The sequence below is a fragment of the Diabrotica undecimpunctata genome, chromosome 7, assembly GCF_040954645.1.
Source record: "Diabrotica undecimpunctata isolate CICGRU chromosome 7, icDiaUnde3, whole genome shotgun sequence".
Taxonomy (NCBI): domain Eukaryota; kingdom Metazoa; phylum Arthropoda; class Insecta; order Coleoptera; family Chrysomelidae; genus Diabrotica; species Diabrotica undecimpunctata.
Window position 1 is genome coordinate 22,789,521 of NC_092809.1, and position 17,153 is coordinate 22,806,673.

The window sequence follows — 17,153 nt, forward strand, 5'->3', positions numbered from 1 at the left end:
AAATAAATAAATAAATAAATAAATAAATAAATAAATAATCTGTGGTAGTTTTGTCTCAATTTATTATAGGCCAGAATATAATATTTTTGTTTTATTCTGAAATGTTTTATTTACAACCCGAAAATGGACTTAAAGTAGAGGAGCTCTCGACGTTAACTCCGAAGCCCTCTACAGAGCACCCGGGGATTTCAGAAGGTGGTTAGACCCTTAATTGTTCCCCCGAGGTGACATGGCGCCCGACAACGTGGTTAAAATCCGAACCCACGACCCAGCTCGAATTCACAGAAGGCAACACACCATTGACTTCAACATGGGTTGAAGTCAAGAAAAGAATGGGGAGAACCACGTAGTGTTAGAAAGCAATAGTCTAACACTCCGACATCGAGGCCTTCTGCAGATCTGACGGCTTCGACGTGCAGACACCTTTGACGAGCCAGGCTTATTCGAAGTTAGAAGCCCCAGATGCCGATGGAAGTCCCGGAGTAGACCCAGTCATCGCCCCCCTACCGTAAGTGGTTGGACGACCACGTAGGCTTCAGCACACTGGTACTCTACGAAACCCCGTTGGATATGGCAGATGGGATCCGGACGACAGAGAAGAAGACGAGCCCGTTGGAGGAGTTGGCACACCGACCGAGGATGGACCTGTAGAAGCTTGAGATGCCGTCATCACCACCGATTTCCGCCTGTAAGTAGTGCAGTGTTGTGTGAATTTCTTTTTGAACATTTTATGAACATTTTACTTGTATTTTTATGCATATTTTCTTGTGTATTTTTTAAATCAATAAATATTTTTTCCCAGCCGCAGAGTCTCCAGAGGAGGGGGGATGTCATCGAATGCCATAGTCTGTGGACTAGTACGCATTTCGATGCGCATCGCCCCGCCTCGAATTTTCCCATTGGCTCTTGACCTGGAAATCCCTATTTATCGCTCGAGCAGCGCATATAAATATTGGCGATTTTCAGGTCAGCCAAGTCAGTCCCTCACGGGCTCTCCGAGAGCTTAGTGCTCTCGGGGCTCTGCTTCCTGCATTTATTTTCCATACTCTGTGGCTGAGAATTGTTTCAACTTAACTTGGTGTTTTATTTCGAAGAAGAAATTGTCATGTAAGAAACATCTTGCCTTTTTCAAGGCAAGACACCGAAATATTTACAAGTCCATAACCCGAAAATGGACTTAAAGTAGAGGAGCTCTCGACGTTAACTCCGAAGCCCTCTACAAAGCACCCGGGGATTTCAGAAGGTGGTTAGACCCTTAATTGTTCCCCCGAGGTGACAATGCCAAACTTTAATAAAAGCCTATGCTTGCGGTTCCAGATACAAAAAATATATTATTGTTTATTTATTATACATTACATTTTGTTCGTTTTTATATTTGTTTTTATCTAGTCTGCAGTCAAAACAACAATTTACGGGTTCCAATAATTCTCCAATATCTAGTTGAACTAATCTTTTATCTGTAAAATGATTTATTATCTTGCTTGTGCCTCGTTTTTCGAAAGTTTTTTATAAAATACAATTTTAAAACATACAAATTTATTGTTTATATAATGTTAATATCATAAATTAAATAGAATAAGTAAATAAAGTTATATTTTATCATAGTAATGTTTGACATTTATTTGATGTCAAAATTAATCAGAACGAAAAAAAATTAAAAATTGTCATTGTAATCTATCAGTCTATATTAGAATTGCATTTATGATTAATCACATTATCCATCGTCATTGTAATTAGCAATACCCGTTGCTCCATTTTTTTTAATATGACTTTATTATACCAAAACATACTGAAATTATAGCCATTCTTCAGCAGGTAGATATTGACTATAAAGACCTATGTATCAACTTATTATTAAAAATGTTTACTTGCATCAACGTGCAAACATCAGGATTGGCCAGAATAATTCTGAAGAGCTTCAAACATCAAACACGAAGAGGAGTAAGACAGCGCTGCATTTTGTCCCCACTAATATTTAACATCTATACTTCATCTAATTTACTTACCGTTGCGCGTCATCCGCCCGTGAGGTCACATGATACCAACACGAAATATTTAGGCGGTAGTTGTGTTCTTTTTTAGAATCACTTTGCCGAGTACACTGGCATTACAGCCACTAGACATATTTTATTATATACGCGTAGAAATAATATTTAAAGATTTCTATTAATGTTACTACTACTACTAAGGATTTCCACAGTTTTCACTGTCTTCCTTCACTCAACCGTTTTCTCCAATTTTCCCTGTCATTCCAGTCTCCATCTCGCAGGGTTCTTTTCTCCATAGCCTCGTCGATTTCATCTCTGAATGACCTTCGGGGTCTTCCTCTCTTTCTTCTTCCAATCGGGCTCCATTCTGTGATTTTGTTTATCCAGCGTCCTCTGTCCGCTCTTCTGACGTGGCCGTACCAGGATTCCATTCTATTAATGTTAACTTGAAGAAATACACAATAATATGTTTCATTTAATTTGTATAAATGCATTATAAAGCGTTTTATGAAGAACATTTGTTCGGAACACACTGTAACTGTAATCGAACGAAGGTGATATTTTGGCATAAATTGGTAACACTTATTTGACAGTTGCGGTGTTGACACTTTTTGTACTTTATTATTTTGAATTTTAAAGTGAATACCTCTTGCTTTATATTTTTACCTATTTAATTAAATCTGTTCTTTTTAGAACAAAATTAGTGTGTTTTATTTCAAAAATGTCACCTTAGAATTTAAATAGTTGTAAAGAAATCGAATAATTGATCTCTATCTAATCACTATTGATCAGAAAACCGAAATTTAAATAAATCTGAAGAAAAAAGAAAAAAGCATTTGAAAATTGAGTTGTAATAAAAACATTTCAAAGTAAGTAAGTTACGAAAAAAGTGTTGTTTTTGTTTAAGTATTCCCTTTTACATCTTTATACGACGCATACAAGCGGCTCAAATTGTTTTTAATAAGATTATTTTTTAGCTCTTGTTTTGTTTCTATTTATTTACATTAAATATTAATTTATTTTGTTGTATAATCCACTTTTGCAATAATTATGTGACCTATTTGACTTAAAATGGATTCAGGATTTTTTTATACTTTGGCAACTATGTCAACTTCGATCTCTGTCAATGATAATAACGTGCAACGGTAAGTAAATTAGATGGACTGCATTTGAAATCCGTTACGCTACCAAAACAATTTTTTTATAAATAGTGAAAAAACGCAAACTGAATGTTTTGTGATGATAATGCTATTCGAGTACTAGTGCCAGTAATGGCAAAGATATATTATATTGCATGCAGGAAATACGGAAGGTTTTATACCCAATGCTAGTCTTATATTTTCTTCGACAAAAAAAAACTGATGATTACCACGGAAATATGGACGCCGATATTTTTGAACGTTGGTTTTAGGAAAAATTATTAAAAAATCTGGAAAATCCGATTAATAGTCTTAGAAAATGCTTCGTATCACACCAGAGAGGAGGAAAAGTTTCCCACAAGCAGCTGGAAAAAAGAAGACTTAAGAAAGTGGCTGTCGGAGAAAAATATAGAACACGAACATCTAGTTTTAAAAGCTGAATTATTAAATAAGTGCAAAGAACACATTACTGAGAAAAAATTTGTCGTTGACCAAATGGCACTAAAATATGGTCATGAGGTCCTAAGACTACCACCATATCACTGCCAGTACAATCCAATTGAATTGGTGTGGGGCATCACTAAAAACTACTATGATAAACATGCATGTAAGACCACCGACGAAGCCAGCGTTTTACAACTCTTGCAAGATGCACTAAACCAAGTCAATGAGGAACAATGGCGGAAATGTATTGAGCATACTGAAAAAAAAAATTTTAGAGTCATATGAAATAGAAGAAATTATTGATGAAGTAAGACCTTTAATTATTCGTAATGATGAAGACTCAGATGAATCGGATAGCGAGTCAGATAGTGATGATACCTGTCTATAGATTAAGACGTAGATAGAAAAATTAACACAAAAGGGTACCAAACACCAAAAAAAAACAAAAACCGCACGCAGGAGAGAGCCGGAGGCATGCCGCACGACGCTCTTGAATGCAAGCACCAAAAAAATTAGATTAGCAAGTAAGGTAGATAAGGACATGACTGGACGAATGACTGGCTTGTGTGGGCACACACAACCATCATTAGATCGCCGAACAATTGCTTTGACCGGTATTGATAAAGCCAAATCGGCTAACCTACCACTTAAATGTAAATACACGGAAATCTCCCATTGCCTGACGGGGGATACCGCGAAACAGTCGAGACCTGGCTCCAAAGAACAGGGGGCGGAGGAAAGCCGGGGCTGGTTGTACCGCAGGAGGACAACCTACCTCGGTGGGTTTGGGAAGGTGTGTGTGGGAAGTAGTAATAAGTCTTTGTTTTATATAGATATATATTTTTATAGATATATTTATAAAATATATAAAAATAAAAATATAATACAAAATTTTGAAAATCCAGTATTAACATTGGCAAATTTTTTTATGCTTAAATAAAAATAGAGTTTAGTACACGCTGAAAAAGAATTTTTGTTTTTTCAGCATAAATGTTAACCACAATATTAATTTTTGAAGTTGCATGTGTAATATGAAAAATTTTTCAAAAACTTTAAATATCTCAAAAACGGCTATTTTTTCGAGAATGGTATCCCAATAAAAATCGATCCAGAATTTTACGTAGATTCTAAAAAAATAATAAAAAGCATAGTTTCTATTTAAAATAAGAAACTTAATGGCGACTTCCGGTACAACCGGAAGTGCTAGAAGAATGCAAATATTTAAAATATGAAGAATGATTTGCATAACCCATTATTCCAAGTTTGCAGAAACCAGTGACGACCAGAACTTTGAAAACTTTTAACCAACATGTTGCGTGAATGACCCTGTATATTTCATACTCAATGTTTATCAATTTACATTATGATATTCAATTATTATAAAACATAATACAAAGTTATTTTATTAAAAAAAATCCCTAATGTCGTATTATCAAATTAAGAAAACCGTACATTTTTAATTTGAGAACCGCTGACTACCTGAGGAAAATCTGAACAGACACTTTTATTACTTATGCGACAGGCTTAAACGATCCTACTATACCACAACGTGTGACGAATATGGACTGAAGCCAAACACTACAAATACAAAGGTGATGGTTGTCAGTAAAACGCCACAGCTTATGGAGAACAACTGGAGAAAACCAACAGTATCACTTATCTTGTTTGTAATCTAAATGAAAACTGAGACATGAGCAAAGAAATTAGAATACGTATGGAGAAGAAGAGAATGCAGAGATTTTAAGATGGAGAAAATCGAGAGAAGTGGTCAGAACAGTTAAAACATATCCAACTGGAATATTTTGGCCATGTTATGCGTTATCCAGGGATATATAATATATCCTCTTTATTTAATAATACAAGGTAAGATAGGCGGAAGAAGGGGACCAGGTTGAAAAAGAACGTCATGGCTTAACGAGTGATCTCATAGAACGTGGAGTGGCGTTTTTTCGGCGAAGAGAAATAGAAAATATCGGAAGCTGATGCACCGCATGTCGAATCCTTCGGACGAGGCTAGGAGAGGTACGGTCAGTGTCGTGGTAATTTTACTAGTGGTCTAACGAAGTTGTGTTCGAATTTTTAATATTATTTAAATTACTTAACTTTTACAACAAATAAAATTTTTACCGCCAACACTGAAGGCGTACAGCAGACTTTACCCATAATACTCACTATCGGAATGGTCCAACTACATTTTGGGGTGGGTCGAGTGCATTTATAAAAAGCAAATATTTACTAATTTCACAATAACGTGCGATGCCAACCGTTGTCTCTTTTCTGGTCGTTAACACCGATTGTCTGTTTCTCTTTGCCGACGTAAACCAGCGAAGAGCTCCATTCCACGAGCTGTCTGATTCCAGCTTTAGAAGTTTAAGGGAATGGTTTAACAGATACTCTGCATCCTTTTTTCAAGTTGTCGTTAACAAAATTAGTATAGCCAGTTTGATAGATAACGGACGATAATCGAGTAGGGCGCAGGAGGAAAAAGCTTCCTAGTCCGTTTCTGAACCCAAACGGACTATCACCTATTCCTTCTTCAGTTTTTTATTTATTCGACCATGTATTATTTTCAAGAATAATTTGAGAAGATGGCTTATTAATAATATTGTTCTGTATTCATTGAAATCTTTGACATTTGTATTTTTAGGGATAGCGCAAAAGATGTAGAGTAACTATTGTTTCGATATATGTTCTGTTTTGTATATTGTAAATAAGTCTACAATAATATCTAAGGTTTTATCATTTATGCATTTTAAGCTTTCTACTGGGATTTGGTCCGGACCTACTGCTTTGCCATTTTTGCTATTTTTCAATCCCATTTTTACTATGTTTTAATGCCATTTTAATTTCCTCTTTTAATATCTTTAAAACCACACTATCTTCTACTTCTACTTCCATCTGTTCTGTTCTATTTTCTTTGATAACAAACTCATTGATATATTCTGTCAATCTGTACACTGATAATTTTTCGTTAGTATTCAACCCTAGCTTCTCATTTGTATCTTTCCGTATTCCCGGTATTGTTTTTCGATTATTGTGAATTAATTCTTAAATATTTTTTGTGTTAACCTATCATGCCTTTTTTTGGTATTCTTCTATTTCTGCGCATTGTTCTTTTAATCATTCTTCTTTCACTTTTTTGTATATTCTGATTTTTTTATGCTGAAATCTTTCTTCCATTAAATCTAAAATTTCCTTCTTCATCCATTGTTTCTTTTTGTTTCTTTTTAGTTGGTATCAGAATTTCTTTTTGACTTCTATCTATATCTGTCTTTATTAATAATCATTTTGTATCTGTTTCAGTATTTTGCAGAATTTGTTCTTTACCATTAATTAATCGATTATTGATTTCCTCTACCAGACGTTGTCTTATGAGTGGGTTTCTTAATCTACTTGTATGATGTGTGCGACTGTTGTCCTTCGTTTAAATATTGTCATTTTTAGAGTAATTTTGGTCACTACTGGGTTGTGATCTGATCCTATGTCGTCACGGATATGTTTTCGATAATATGTTTGCGTTCCTGTATCTTTGTCTTACTAATGCATAGTCTATTTGGTTTCTTATAATTCTCTCTTCTTGATGTGCTGGTGACTTCCACGTGTAAAGTGTCTTTGGCAGTTTAAATAATGTATTTGCTATAATCAAATTATTTTCATCAATGTTTTTGTTTAGTATTATCACGACACCATATCCGTGAACCGACTTGACTTCCTGAATAATATACATATTGTTTTATTGTTAATATTCATCTTTCCCAAATCGGGCCATTGGACGTCGCTGATTCTTAATATACCTATATTGAGTCTTTCCATTTCTTTCAATGCATTATATGTATACTTATATATTATACTTTTCCAGCCTGATGTAGTTTTTGAGAATATTGGTTCAACATACCTATTGGTTTTATAAATAATACTTTTCATCATTATAAAAAGTATAACCACAAAGATAAAAGACATCATACTGGTGTATTTCTTTCAGTTCAATAGGATCCTAATCTTTAGCATCGCAAATTTAGTTCTTAATCCTTAACTGGTAAGGTGGTGTCATCTACAACCCCACCACTACTAAATATTGTCGATATCTCAAGCTTACGGCTATGTGAATTATTGGGTTAACGTCTTGTGAATTATTATAAGAAGAGTCTTTTATGGGAAGAACAGATATAAATGGGCAAAGGAACCTGCTCAGAGAACTCATACAAAAACTCTTACTGTCAATCTAGTCATGGAAATTGCTAGTCTCAAAGGTAATGCAAGGGTTTTAGAAAATTCAATACCACTAGACCTTTGGCAGTGTATCTTTACAGACGATGTCCTCTTGGAAATAATAAGAAATGCTTATTGGATTTCGAGGCAGATGCAGATTTAAAGTATATATGCCAAACAAGCCTAATGAATATGGCATCAAAATTATGGCCTTATGTGACGCTCGTACATCATATCTATTCAACGTGTATATTTATTCGGGAAGATGTAGTGATGGTCAAGTGCTAACAGCAGATGAAAAGCAATTATCAGTTCCAACTCAAGCTATTTTGCAGTTACGTAAACCCATCTATGGTTCTAGCCGAAATATATTTGCATATAACTGGTTCAGCTTCGTTCAAGTGGTTGATAAATTATTAGATAAACAGTTAACTTATGCTGGAAGGCTAAAAAAATAAAAGGGAGATACCTACCAAATTCCTGCCATCAAAAATAGAGCTGAAAACTTGTCCTTATATGGATTTACATCTAATAAAACACTTTTGTCTTATGTTTCAAAAAAGAATAAGGCAGTTTTAATGATTTCTTCCATGCATAGAAACAAGGCTACTGATGCTGAGACTGGAAAAGAAGAAATAATTTCTTTTAATAACATGAGTAAAAGTGAGGTCGATAGTCTAGACCAAAAATGTGCTACTTTTTCAACAAGCAGATAAACTCGAAGGTGGCCGATGGCGATTTTTTTAGCTCCTAACATTTCTTCCGTAAATTTATATGTTTTATATACATGCACAAAAAATAGTGAAGACAAATCTAGATATCAGTTTATCAAGCAGCTTGCTTTTTCTTTCGTAAAACCTCAACTTCATAGAAGAATCGAGAACACTCGAGTGTCACGAGAACTCCGAATTTCCATTGGAAAATCTTGCAAATTCCGTTGTCCATTGATATGGATGAAAACAATTTAAACAAAAGAAAACGCTATGGAAAGTTTCCTAGGTTCTAAGATAAAAAAACTGTATCATTTTGCAAATTTTGTAATACACCAATATGTGCGGAATGTACCTACAGAAAAAAAAACGGGTGTGGCAGTCCAGTGGGACTGCCGGTAGAAGTTACACTTCTATACACGCATTCGCCGTTACAAATTTATTTGGGAGTCAATCTGCACAATCATTACATATGTAATGCTATAGGTAAGACATAGCAGAAAGAGAAACAGAATTAATAACAACTTACTAACAATTAATAGACAACATTTGACCTTTAATGAAATATTTTGATGAAAATGTATATTTTTATTTTCATATATGTATGAAAGGAGTTGAATGCAAACATTTTTTTACACATACTTTGCAGTAAAATTCATTGTTTATTTTGTTATTAATATAAAAATACAATACAATACACTGCAACATAATTCAATATAATAAAATACAAATTAAAATGCAATATTCATAAGTATTTAAAAATGACAATAATATACATAACTTTTCTACTTACGCATATGTTTAATTTACCATGTAATAATATTAATAAAAAAGTCCTCCCTGACTGGGAATCGAACCCAGGTCTCCCGCGTGACAGGCGGGGATAGTGACTACTATACTACCGAGGACATGACACACACGTATTTCAAAATTGAGAGTTATGGGAGATATAGTGATTTATTGAGATTATTATTTTGAAATACAAAAGACTAATATAATTATGAACATTTAACAAATAATACAAAACATATAAACATATCACATAAATAATAATATTAATAAATATTTTATTATATATATATTATATGTATATGTATATATATATTAATTATAATAGATATATATATATATATATATATATATATATATATATATATATATATATAATATTAAATATATATACAAAAGGAACATTTTTATATTCGAGAGAGGAAGAGAGAGAAAATATATCTTCTGTCTCTCCCTTACTCATTATCTTACATATGTAATGATTTCACAGATTCACTCCCATACAAATTTCCAACGTGGAGCGCGCGTATAGAAGTATAACTTCAAAAAATTGTAAGATTGTTGTGAACAATAAATTTGATCCAATAGATCTAGACTTTTTAGAATTGCTGTTATCTTTTTTTATAAGAAAATGCTTTCATTTTGTGATTTTGAAGATTAACTGTTAAAATTCTCAACAAAATTTGTTGCAGTTACTAATAAAGTTTATGCTTGTCAAAATAAAGGGTTTTATTCAGAAATAATCAAGGTAGCTCTTTAAAATCTAATATTTTTTATTTGCAGTATAAAGTAATATGTAAATACACAATATGTAAACAATTATTTAATTTACAAAAAAGTAAGCCGAAAAACATTATTTTAAAAATGGGGTACGCTAAGACCCCACGTCACCTAGTACGCAACGTATGTATTGTGCACCTCACCAGTTAAGGGTTAAATGAAGATAGTGGCAGCAAAATTATTTTCAATGCATAAAAAATATTTGTAACAACAAGAACTTATGCTTATATTGTGTGGGCTTGTAACTGTAGTTGTTAGTCTCATTTTTCTAAAAGTTTAGCAAAAACGTTGTAGTGGAGAAAGGTTGAAGATATTCTGAAGACTATGCTCCCCAAAAACTCATCATTGTAATGTGCTAAACATTGAATTTCTTTTCTTCCCAATAGCAATTTTTTTGCTCAGTGTAAAATGCAAATCTATGATTTACAAATAGACTTAGACTAACGTCACAGAAAGTTAGGCTTAGGAATTGAAAAATTTTTGTTTCCTTTTAAGTATTGGGCAGTCATCATTGATCCACAAAAAATGTCTCTAGGCAGGCTATACGAAAGTTTTTTTAAATCAACATTTGATATATCGTTTAATTGAAAATAATTAATTTGTTATAATAAAAAACAATAATACATTTATATCTTTTATTTTCGAGATATGCAGTTTGCTTTTGTAATAAATTCCAAAACATAATATCATGTAACCTTTAGCCAATAATCGGAATATATCAAGTTATGATGATGTAATTTTTCTTTTATTAGCAGTAAACAAGTATGGATAAACAAGTAGTGAGGTAAGAAACTATTTATAAATGTAAAATTTTAGTTTTGGATACATGCAGTGTAGTACAAGTTGACCTTCATTTAACTCGTAGGCAAGGAAAGAATCATTTGATCTTATAATATGAACCAGTATTATATAGAGCTGTATGTCTGGTTGCCTATTTAAAAACTTATATTTAATAAAAATTATTCTTTTCTATTATGAGTACAACTTTTAATTCTTCTAGTATTAATTGATCGTAATATTGACTTACTTTACTTTATCGTGTCCGGACATGTGATTCATAAAATTTCGGCCCAGTATCGAGCTACGTCGGTTCCATTTTTGTTGGCGAGCCACAAATCTTCAAGGGTACATCGATGAGGACAGTTTCTGCATGTAAGAAGATGTTCCATATTCTGTGTTTCTCTACAGTCACAGTTCACATCATCTTGGTTCGATTTTTCCCCATTTTGCCATGTTTGATTTTACTGGAGCGACCCCCGTTCATATCCTATTCATAGTTTTCCACGTTTTAAAGTCTAGGGACTGACCGGTCCATTGAACCTGGGGAAGAAGAAAATCTCAGGCGGTTTATCCTGCACTGTTCCAAGGAAGCTTTTCCTAGACTTTAGTCGCTTTCGTGGTGTTCGAGCTTTGTATAGGGCATGCCGCTCGTCCGCGATCTGTTTAATTTTCTCTATGTGCTCTGCAACGCCTCCGCGTGTTGAGGGTTCTGCAAAACCCGCTGCTTTATATAGATTTGAGAGTGGCGTTGGTTTCATGCACCCCGTTACTATCCTGCATGTCTCATTTAGCGCGGTATCAACTTGTTTGGTGTGGGCAGATTTGCCCCAAACGGGGCACGCATATTCAGCAGTTGAGAAATGCAGTGCCTGTGCCGTTGTTCTTAAAACGCCAGGACGTGCGCCCCATTTACTTCCTATTAGCTTTCTGAGTATGCTGTTCCTAGTTGTTACTTTCCTTCTCGTTTTTATGCAATGTTGTCTGTAGGTGAGGAACCGGTCCAGAGTTACTCCAAGATATATAGGATGGTTTTTGTGTTCTAATGTTTGTGTCATTCCACGCAATTTGGAGTTTTCGCTTGGCTTCCTTTGCGCGAAGGTGGAAAGCGCAGACTTGGGTTTTAGAGGGATTGGGTCTCAGGGAATTCTGCAGGTAGTACGCTTGTTTTTAAGGCAGTTTCGAGTTTCTCCTCCACTTCTTCAAAACTATTTCCTTGAGCACATATTGCAAGATCGTCAGCATAGAGGAAGTGCTTGGTTTCGGTCGGCGTAGGTTGGTCGTTTGTGTATATATTGAAGAGCATTGTTGCTAAAACACTTCCCTGTGGAAGGCCATTTTTTTGAACTCTCCACCTACTTACTTTACCCTCCAGCACAACGAAAAAACGTCTGTTTTGCAGTAAGGAATATACGACCTTACCCAGATGGTGGTCACTGAGAGTGTCGTATAATTTGCGGAGCAATGTTTTGTGCCTTACTGTAATATGTAATATTGACTAACAATTGTTTGTCATATCGTCCATTAAACTTACTAGTTGGTATGATAATTTGCAAACTTTTAAATGGTAGGTACCCCTATTCGTCTTCTAAATGTGCCTGTTTTCCAAAGATGTTGGTGACCATGTTGCCCCAACTTATTCTATTCACAGCAGCTCGAAATAGATCAGTTGACGTTAGACCATCCCACTTCCTAAGATTGGCCAGCCAGAATATCTTTAATCCTCCCTCAATCTTGCCTTGTAGAATCAAATGTAGAAGTCGGTATTGATTATTATCTACGCATAATGTGGCCAAAGTAAGCCAATTTTCTGTTCTTTACGCTGTTGATAGTTTCTTTGTCTTTTCTTAGCCTCTGGAGAGTTAGTTGTATAGTGTATGTATAAGACCTTTAACATAAGTTGATAGCACCACATTTCATAAGCCTCTGACCGTTCTATGACATCTTCTGTGATACTATAGCTTTCTACTAAGTAGAAGACGACACTAAAGACGTAACATATAAGAATTCGTATGCATATATTGATGCTAAAGATAAGTTGTAGAGAATCTTTCTAAGACCTTTAAAAGAGCTCATGGCTTATTCAATATGAGTTTTATTTCATAGTTATTATCCCTGGTATCCTTAATATTGCAGCCTACTCTTTCTAACGGTTGTAACGTTATAAAGGTCACATCTCCATTAATTTATATTTAAATAATTATTTCATTTTAATTTCTTTATTAATTTATTAATTTCTTTATCTTCAGTTTAATTTTTACTATTTTTTATTTAAAAAGTAGTTGGCGCCCTCTGTTTTTCTTTTCTTCCTCTGTCTTTATTTTCTCTCTCTTTCTGTCCCGTAGAATAAATATCCACCCTCTCTCTTTTTGTCCGGCAGACTATTCTGTTCCGTGTTGACAGACAAGCTAGTTTCATGATATCTATAGCAACATAATATGACATCTGTGCTAACTTCATTTAGTCTTCCACTTTCTGTCAAAACAACTTTTCTAAGGTGGTGAGATTATTTTTTGCCTCTTTTTGAAATTTATAAAAGAAGGCAAAAATTATTATAATACTCATTTTATGGTCTACAAATTCACTTGGGGTAATTACTTTCATTGTGATATTTATTCTATAATTCTGACCGCATTTCCAATATTTGTAACCTTATTTTCTTTCCAAAGCAAATTTTTTTTCTTCTGATATATGCATTAGGACTTTTTAATAGAATTTAACTAAGTAGTAACAATCATATTTCATTGTATCCTTGCCATACGCTATTTGTTTAATTGTAATTTTGTAAGATGGCAAGGAAGTTTCTTTCTTTTTGATGTGTCTCTAATGCAAGATGTTCCTTATATTTTAGTTTATTGGCATATCGACAACCTTATTGGCTTTATTGGCTTTATTGGACTTAACAATATTGACAACTTTATTGACTTTATTGGATTTAACAACCCAATCAGGACATACAACCACATGTGACTGCAGCTCTCCAGAAACCACAACTTTTAATTGGAGGACCTAACAGCTAGAACACACAAGAAGCCCGTCGAAGCAATAAGTAGCACTTATTAACTGTTAAGCTTTGGCAGGGTTAATTATTGTTTTTTATTACTACTACTACTATCGGTTTACAGCGTTCTCCTACGCCTTTCGACTCCTAACCGCCATTCTTCTCTATTCAGCCATCTGGAGGGATTTCTCTTTCCTCTAGTTCTTTTTCAATTCCCTCTCTCCAGCTTTCCCTCGGCCTTCCTCTTTTCCTTCTCCCTTGTGGTGTCCACGTCAAAATCTGTTTTGGAATCCTGTCATCTGGCATTCTCTGTACATGGCCGTACCATATTATTGTTTTTTATTCTTTTTAATAAATATGTTTGGTTATATTTGTCTTATTTGCTATCAACTAAGAACTCAGGTTCAATCCCTAGTTTAAGACAAGACGAACTCACCCTTGAGATACTGAGCTAGGCAAGGTATAGACGATAAGCTCCCATGGTTGATTGAGGTATTATTTTTACAATAGTACTTCAATTCTCTTTGGTAGTCTTATCGCTACACGGTATATCGTTTATTGTATTGTAATTTGGGCGTTTATGTTGGTATTTTTACTAATGATCATTATTTTTTTGTCTTCTTACAATTTAGATTTAGGCCTTATGTATAACTTGTTTCTACAACATTATTATCGTTGCATATCGAGTATTGTTTATAAGTTGACCATTTATTGCAATACCATCTTCTGATTTGTCCAAGGCTTTTCTAAAGATGTTTAGAGAGTGTCCAGTAACTACCTAATATGTTTATTTAAAAAAATTCCTAATCAGCGTGTCGTCTCTCCGGCTGAGTGGCGGTGTGGAGCAATTAAATTTTACGACTTTTTTGTCTGAGAATATAGGGAGTATCTAATATCATATTATCATATCATATACACCAGGACTTATATACTGGTGTGCGTAAAAGTTAGTTGTTTTAGCTTATTTTAGTGCAAACTTTTTCCGGCGAATAATTTTGTTTTTGTCGTGAGGCTCGGCCAAAATTAACCTTTTTAATCTTCTTCTTCTTCTTCTTCCTTTTTGTATGTAGGCTTTTAGCCTCCTAATTTCGCACCATCTTTTTCTTGGTCTGCCAATACTTCTTCGTCCATTTGGTGACTTATCTCGTGCTATTCGTACTATCCTATCCTCTGCCATTCTACTAATGTGTTCGTTCCACTCCTGTTTCCGTTTTGTCATCCATACATTTATGTCTTCTATATTGCATACTCTTCTTATGTTTTTGCTTCTCTCCCTATCCAACAGACTTCTCCCTATATTCGTCGGAGTATTCTCATCTCTATTGTTTCTAGTAGTCGTCTCATTTTAGGTGTGTCAGGTTTTGTCTCCGCCGTGTATGTTAATATAGGTCTAATTGCTGCTTTATGGCTCTTTAAGCGAAAAATCGAATCAGATAAAAAACGCAGAACGGTGCTTCGTAGTGCATTTACGAAAATTGCTACTGTTTTGGACAGTTTGTTAGGTGAACCGGTGGACACTCGAACCTGGCAGAAAATTAGCGTACAGTCGGAACTTTTGTAAAGTAAAGAAGTAAAGTACAGTAAGCTTTGTAAAGTGGAAAGTGCGGTACTTGAAAGTATATTGGAAGAAGCTTCCGAAGAAGAGTTAATCAGTGAGATGGAGGCAAAGGATAAATACAGTGCATGGTACTTTGAACTTAAGTACAAATATGATGACAGACCAGACAAGTTCAGAGTCATCAAATGTACAAGGTAAGCACAAATTTAAATTACCTCCAATCCAGTTCAAAAAATTTAATGGAGACTTGAAAGATTGGCTTTCTTTTTGGTCACAGTTCAAAGTAGTGCATGATGATCCATCAATTGATTTGACTGATAAGATAGCTTATTTGAGACAAGCCACTGTAGAGGCTAGTAAGGCTAGACGATTAGTGGAGAGGTTTCCTGCAGTAGCCGACAATTACTCAAAAATTATTCAAAGTTTGCGGTCTATGTTTGGCAGAGAGGATCTCTGAGATTGAAGTTTACATTAGAGAGCTCTTAAAGTTAATTCGAGTTTCTAGTAGTTCTTGTAATATTTCTGCTCTTTATGATATGATTGAAAGTCAACTTCGTTCACTTGAGACCTTAGGCATAACTGCTGATAAGTATGCGATATTGTATTCTCTTATTGAGTCATGTTTGCCAGAAGATATGATTCGACTATGGCATAGATCTTCACAGTTTTTAAGGCTTTATATTTCCGTGTTCATGAAATATCGGAGATATCGGAAAATATCGGAGAAACTGCAGAAGTTACTACTTTAGAAACAAGATTGAGTGAGCTAATGAGATTTTTACAGAGTGAAGTTCAAAATAAACAAAAACTTGATTTAGCAATGGAAGGATGTGGTTTACTGACTGAAAATAAATATAAATTCAATACAAAGCACGTGGTGTTCGTGTGTATTAAGGTATAAAAAGGTTTTTTTATACCTTAATACACACGAACACCACGTGCTTTGTATTCAACAGGTTTACTAGCCACTCCTGGATATCTCCACTTCATGGTTTGTTCCAGTTTCACTTTTAATTATAAATTCAATAGCCTCGTTGCCAAGAACTGATTAGCTCTTAGCGACCGCTGCTGGGTTAGTAAATTATGAGGTTTACAGATGTATATTTTGTGAGGAGCAGCACGACAGTACAAAATTGTTTTAAAGCACAAAAATTTACTATGGAACAGAAACGTCGAACATTGTCAGAAAAGAAAGCCTTTTTTCGATGTCTGAAAGTAGGACATTCTTCTAGAAAGTGTAGAGGACGTTTGAACTGTATATTATGTTGTAGATCACATGCTGTTTTGATGTGTCCTAATGTGCCTATTAATAAAATTGATATAATCGAATTATAGCCCAATGACCGCTAGAATCCAATATATTCGACCACGCGAATTCAATAAGAAGTTACCGCCTATCAGCACAGAATTTTCCGGAGCCTTGCAACACCCATTGCGACTTACTAAAACAGCAAATTTAGCAAGTGTGATAAATAACTAAAGCATCGTAAAATAACCTTTTTTTTCAGGCTGACATATTTTTATTTGTAGTCTGAATATTACATTTTTAATTGAAATTAAAATCTTTGTTAGTGTAAATAAAAGTTTATTTTGAGTGTTTTTTAAAAAAAGTGTTTTCCAAAAGAATATTTCATAATTGGCGCAGTTAGTAAGATATGGAAGAGTCTTTAAAGATCCTCGTCACTTTGAAGTGTTTGTCCACTATTCCAAGAACCAGCCCTAGGGAAACCGCCTGCAGAGAGTTCAGAGAGTGCAAGA